Here is a 6,213-nt window from a genome sequence, read left to right as displayed (position 1 = left end):
TCGCAAGTTTACTCACAAAAATTTATGTTCTGTGGAGTTTGACCCCCTTGGTTTTTCCGTGAAGGATCTTCGAACCAAGGTGGTGCTTCTGAGGTGCAATAGTTCCGGCGACCTCTACCGTTTCACCGGCGACCATGGCAGCACTCTTCCGGCGGCTTTCACTATTTCCCATTCGGATCTTTGGCATAAAAGGCTCGGGCACCCCGGCGTTTCGTCATTAGCTCATTTTCCCTTTGATATTCCCACTGAATGTAATAAAAGATCTAGGTCGCCATTATGTACCGCTTGCCAATTAGGCAAACACACTCGTCTCCCTTTTTCCACCTCCACCTCTTATACCACTGCGCCATTCCAATTAATACATTGTGATTTGTGGACCTCTCCGATCATTAGTTTCTCGGGTCATAAGTACTACCTTGTTGTTTTGGATGACTACACGCATTACTCTTGGACCTTCCCGCTCCGCACCAAATCTGATACATGTGCCACACTTCGCCGTTTCCTCTCTTTCGTACTCACCCAATTTCATGTGATGGTCCAATGTTTGCAGTGTGACAATGGCGGAGAGTTCCTCACCAACGCGCTTCGTGACTTCTTCTCCTCCAACGGCATCTCTTTTCGTCTAACGTGCCCACATACCTTGCCCCAAAATGGTAAGGCCGAACGCCACATCCGAACCACAAATGACGTCATCCGCACTCTCTTATTTCAAGCACAGCTCCCTCCTGCCTTTTGGGTCGAAGCCCTCCACACTGCCACCAGTCTTGTCAACATTCGCCCGTCGCGTGCTATCCATCACTTTACCCCCCATTTTCTTCTTTACGGCATGCATCCCACCTATGATCACTTGCGTACTTTTGGGTGTCTCTGCTACCCCAACCTATCTGCCACAGCTCCTCACAAGCTCTCGCCGCGTTCTACACGTTGTGTGTTCATTGGTTATCCCCGTGAGCAGAAAGGATACCGCTATTTTGATCTCTCCTCGCGCAAGGTCATTGATACGTCTCCAACGTATCTATAATTTTTGATTGCTCCATGCTATATTATATACTATTTTGGACTATATTGGGCTTTATTTTCTACTTTTATATTATTTTTGGGACTAACCTATTAACCGGAAGCCCAGCCCAGAATTGATGTTTTTTGCCTATTTCAGTGTTTCGAAGAAACGGAATATCAAACGGAGCCCAAACGGAATAAAACCTTCGGGAACGTGATTTTCTCACCGAACGTGATCCAGGAGACTTGTACCCTGCTCCAAGGAACAAAAGAGGCGGTCACGAGGGTGGGGGGCGAGCCCCCCTGCCTCGTGGGCCCCTCGGAGCTCCACCGACGTACTCCTTTCTCCTATATATACCTACGTACCCCCAAACGAACAGAAACGGAGCCAAAAACCTAATTTCACAGCCGCAACTTTCTGTATCCATGAGATCCCATCTTGGGGCCTGTTCTGGAGCTCCGCCGGAAGAGAGCCGTCATCACGGAAGGCTTCTACATCATCATAGCCTCTCCGATGAAGTGTGAGTAGTTTACCTCAGACCTTCGGGTCCATAGTTAGTAGCTAGATGGCTTCTTCTCTCTCTTTGAATCTCAATACAAAGTTCTCCCCCTCTCTTGTGGAGATCTATTCGATGTAATCTTCTTTTTGCGGTGTGTTTGTTGAGATCGATGAATTGTGAGTTTATGATCAAGTCTATCTATGAATAATATTTGAATCTTCTCTGAATTATTTTATGTATGATTGGTTATCCTTGCAAGTCTCTTCGAATTATCTGTTTGGTTTGGCCAACTAGATTGGTAGTTCTTGCCATGGGAGAAGTGCTTAGCTTTGGGTTCGATCTTGCGGTGTCCTTTCCCAGTGACAGAAGGGGCAGCAAGGCACATATTGCATCATTGCCATCGAGGATAACAAGATGGGGTTTATTTCATATTGCATGAATTTATCTCTCTACATCATGTCATCTTGCTTAAGGTGTTACTCTGTTTTTAACTTAATACTCTAGATGCATGCTGGATAGCGGTCGACGAGTGGAGTAATAGTAGTAGATGCAGAATCGTTTCGGTCTACTTATCACGGACGTGATGCCTATATACATGATCATGCCTAGATATTCTCATAACTATGCTCAATTCTGTCAATTGCTCAACAGTAATTTGTTCACCCACCGTAGAATACTTATGCTCTTGAGAGAAGCCACTAGTGAAACCTATGGCCCCCGGGTCTATTCTCATCATATCAATCTCCATTACTTTAATCTTGCTTTGCTTTTTTACTTTGCTTTTACTTTTCACTTTGCATCTTTATACCAAAAATACCAAAAATATTATATCTATCAGATCTCACTCTCGTAAGTGACCGTGAAGGGATTGACAACCCCTAATCACGTTGGTTGCGAGTAGCTATCGTTTTGTGCAGGTACGAGGGACTTGAGCGTGGCCTCCTACTGGATTGATACCTTGGTTCTCAAAAACTGAGGGAAATACTTACGCTACTTTGCTGCATCATCCTTTCCTCTTCGGGGAAATCCAACGCAAGCTCAAGACATAGCAAGAAGAATTTCTGGCGCCGTTGCCGGGGAGTCTACGCAAAAAGTCAACATACCAAGTACCCATCACAATCCCTATCTCTCGCATTACATTATTTGCCATTTGCCTCTCGTTTTCCTCTCCCCCCAATTCACCCTTGTCGTTTTATTCACCCTCTCTCTCTATCCTCCCTCTATATTTGCCTCTTTTGCCCGTTTGCTCTTGTTTGCTTGTGTGCTAGTTTGTTTGCTTGTCATGGCTAGTCTCATATCTTCTCCGTTGTCTCCCGAGAGTGAAGTTCTAAATTTTAAACAAAGGGAGGGTGAAAATCTAAAAGATGCTTGGTATAGAATTTGCAATGCTCAAAATAGATCTACCAGGAAGCAATCTACCTTAGTTCTTCTCCGCAATTTTTATGTAGGTGTTAATCCTTGGTATAGATATATCCTCGATACCATTACCGGAGGGAACTTCTTAGGTAGCCATACTTTTTATTCTTATAATGCTATGTTAGATTTGTTTGGCTCACCACCTCTTTTGGTTAATGGATCTATGTTAACTTTGGAGCATGTCATGCAAAGACTTGAAATTATTGAAAATAAAGTCACTACTATTGAATTAATTGAAAATATAGATAAAATGATGCACAATCAAATTAATCAATATGGATCTAAGTTAGGAATGACTTTGAAAAATATTAAGGAAAACGAACCCATAGTTAATAGGAAGATAAACTTAGATTCTACTAGAATTGATAAACTTGAGGGTATCATTACAAACTTAGGAACCGCTTTTACTTCCGTCAAGAATACTCCAAGTCCTCCTACTAAAATTGCCAAGCTTATGCATGTTCCTAAAAATAAGGGTGAATCATCTAGTAAGGAAACTGCGGATCTTAAATCTATAAGTATTCATCCCAATCTTTTTGATATCATTAAGGAACCAATTGCTACAAATGAATTTTTCGATTTTGTGCCTAAAAGTTTGATAATTACTAGAAACAAAGAAATTCCTAAGGGAAATAGATGCCTCATCGAAGAATTGCCTACCAAAGATGGCAATACCTAGATCTATCTTTGCTTGTTATGCCTAGCTAGGGGCGTTAAACGATAGCGCTTGTTGGGAGGCAACCCAATTTTATTTTTATTCCTTGATTTTTGCTCCTGTTTAGCAATAAATAAATTATTTAGCCTCTGTTTTGGTTGTATTTTTGTGTTTAATTAGTGTTTGTGCCAAGTAGAACCGTTGGGAAGACTTGGGGAAAGTCTTGTTAAACTTGCTGTAAAAAACAGAAACTTTAGCGCTCACGAGAACTGCTGTCATTTTTATTTGTAGAGTGCTATTTAGTTAATTATTTTTGCAGATAATTAATAGATAAATTCCTCACGTCCATAAATTTATTTTAGAATTTTTGGGGTTCCAGATCTTGCACTAGCTACAGATTACTACAGACTATTCTGTTTTTGACAGATTCTGTTTTTCGTGTGTTGTTTGCTTATTTTGATGAATCTATGGCTAGTAAAATAGTTTATAATCCATAGAGAAGTTGGAATACAGTAGGTTTAACACCAATATAAATAAAGAATGAGTTCATTACAGTACCTTTAAGTGGTCTTTTGTTTTCTTTCGCTAACGGAGCTCACGAGTTTTCTACTTTAAGTTTTGTGTTGTGAAGTTTTCAAGTTTTGGGTAAGGATTTGATGGATTATGGAACAAGGAGTGGCAAGAGCCTAAGCTTGGGGATTCCCATGGCACCCCCAGGATAATCTAAGGACACCTAAAAGCCAAAGCTTGGGGATGCCCCGAAAGGCATCCCCTCTTTCGTCTACTTCTATCGGTAACTTTACTTGGAGCTATATTTTTATTCACCAACATGATATGTGTTTTGCTTGGAGCGTCTTGTATTATTTGTGTCTTTGTTTGTTAGTGTGACACAATAATCCTTGCTGTACACACCTTTTGAGAGATCCATACATGAATTAAAATTTGATAGAATACTCTATGTGCTTCACTTATATCTTTTGAGCTACGTAGTTTTGCTCTATGTGCTTCACTTATATCTTTTGAGCTAAGTAGTTTTGCTCTATGTGCTTCACTTATATATTTTGAGCTATGTAATTTTGCTCTATATGCTTCACTTAGATCTTTTAGAGCACGGTGGTGGATTTGTTTTAAAGAAACTATTGATCTCTCATGCTTCACTTAGATTATTTTGAGAGTCTCTTAATAGCATGGTAATTTGCTTAATAACAATATGCTTGGTGATCAAGATTTGTGAAACTTTCTTTTGAGTGTGTTGAATACTAAAAAAAGATTGAAGCATGATAATTGTTTTGAGATATGGAGGTGATAATATTAAAGTCATGCTAGTTGAGTAGTTGTGAATTTAAAGAATACTTGTGTTGAAGTTTGTGATTCCCGTAGCATGCACGTATGGTGAACCGTTATGTGATGAAGTCGGAGCATGATTTATTTATTGATTGTCTTCCTTATGAGTGGCGGTCGGGGATGAGTGATGGTCTTTTCCTACCAATCTATCCCCCTAGGAGCATGCGCGTAATACTTTGCTTTGATAACTTCTAGATTTTTGCAATAAGTATATGAGTTCTTTATGAATAATGTTGAGTCCATGGATTATACGCACTCTCACCCTTCCACCTTTGCTAGCCTCTCTAATACCACGCACCTTTCGTCGGTATCATACACCCACCATATACCTCCCTCAAAACAGCCACCATACCTACCTATTATGGCATTTCCATAGCCATTCCGAGATATATTGCCATGCAACTTTCCACCGTTCCGTTTATTATGACACACTCCATCATTGTCATATTGCATATCCCGGTACACCGCCGGAGGCATTCATATAGAGTCATATTTTGTTCTAAGTATCGAGTTGTAATTGTTGAGTTGTAAGAAAAATAAAAGTGTGATGATCATCATTATTAGAGCATTGTCCCAGTGAGGAAAGGATGATGGAGACTATGATTCCCCCACAAGTCGGGATGAGACTCCGGACGAAAAATAAAAAAAAGAGGGCAAAGATGCCCAAATAAAAAAAAAGAGAAAAGGCCTAAATAAAAAAATAAAAAAATAGAGAAAAAGAGAGAAGGGACAATGTTACTATCCTTTTACCACACTTGTGCTTCAAAGTAGCACCATGATCTTCATAGTAGAGAGTCTCTCATGTTATCACTTTCATATACTAGTGGGAATCTTTCATTATAGAACTTGGCTTGTATATTCCAATGATGGGCTTCCTCAAATTGCCCTAGGTCTTCATGAGCAAGCAAGTTGGATGCACACCCACTCAGTTTATTTTTGAGCTTTCATATACTTATAGCTCTAGGGCATCCGTTGCATGGCAATCCCTACTCACTCACATTGATATCTATTGATGGGCATCTCCATAGCCCATTGATATGCCTAGTTGATGTGAGACTATCTTCCCCCCTTTTGTCTTCTCCACAACCACCATTCTATTCCACCTATAAGTGCTATGTCCATGGCTCACGCTCATGTATTGCGTGAAGATCGAAAAAGTTTTGAAAAAGTTAGAGTATGAAACAATTGCTTGGCTTGTCATCGGGGTTGTGCATGATTTAAATATTTTGTGTGGTGAAGATAGAGCATAGCCAGACTATATGATTTTGTAGGGATAACTTTCTTTGGCCATGTTATTTT

Source organism: Triticum dicoccoides, chromosome 7A (genome assembly GCF_002162155.2).
Source record: "Triticum dicoccoides isolate Atlit2015 ecotype Zavitan chromosome 7A, WEW_v2.0, whole genome shotgun sequence".
Classification (NCBI taxonomy): domain Eukaryota; kingdom Viridiplantae; phylum Streptophyta; class Magnoliopsida; order Poales; family Poaceae; genus Triticum; species Triticum dicoccoides.
The sequence above is the reverse complement of the archived record's forward strand: the minus strand, read 5'-3'. Positions refer to the sequence as shown.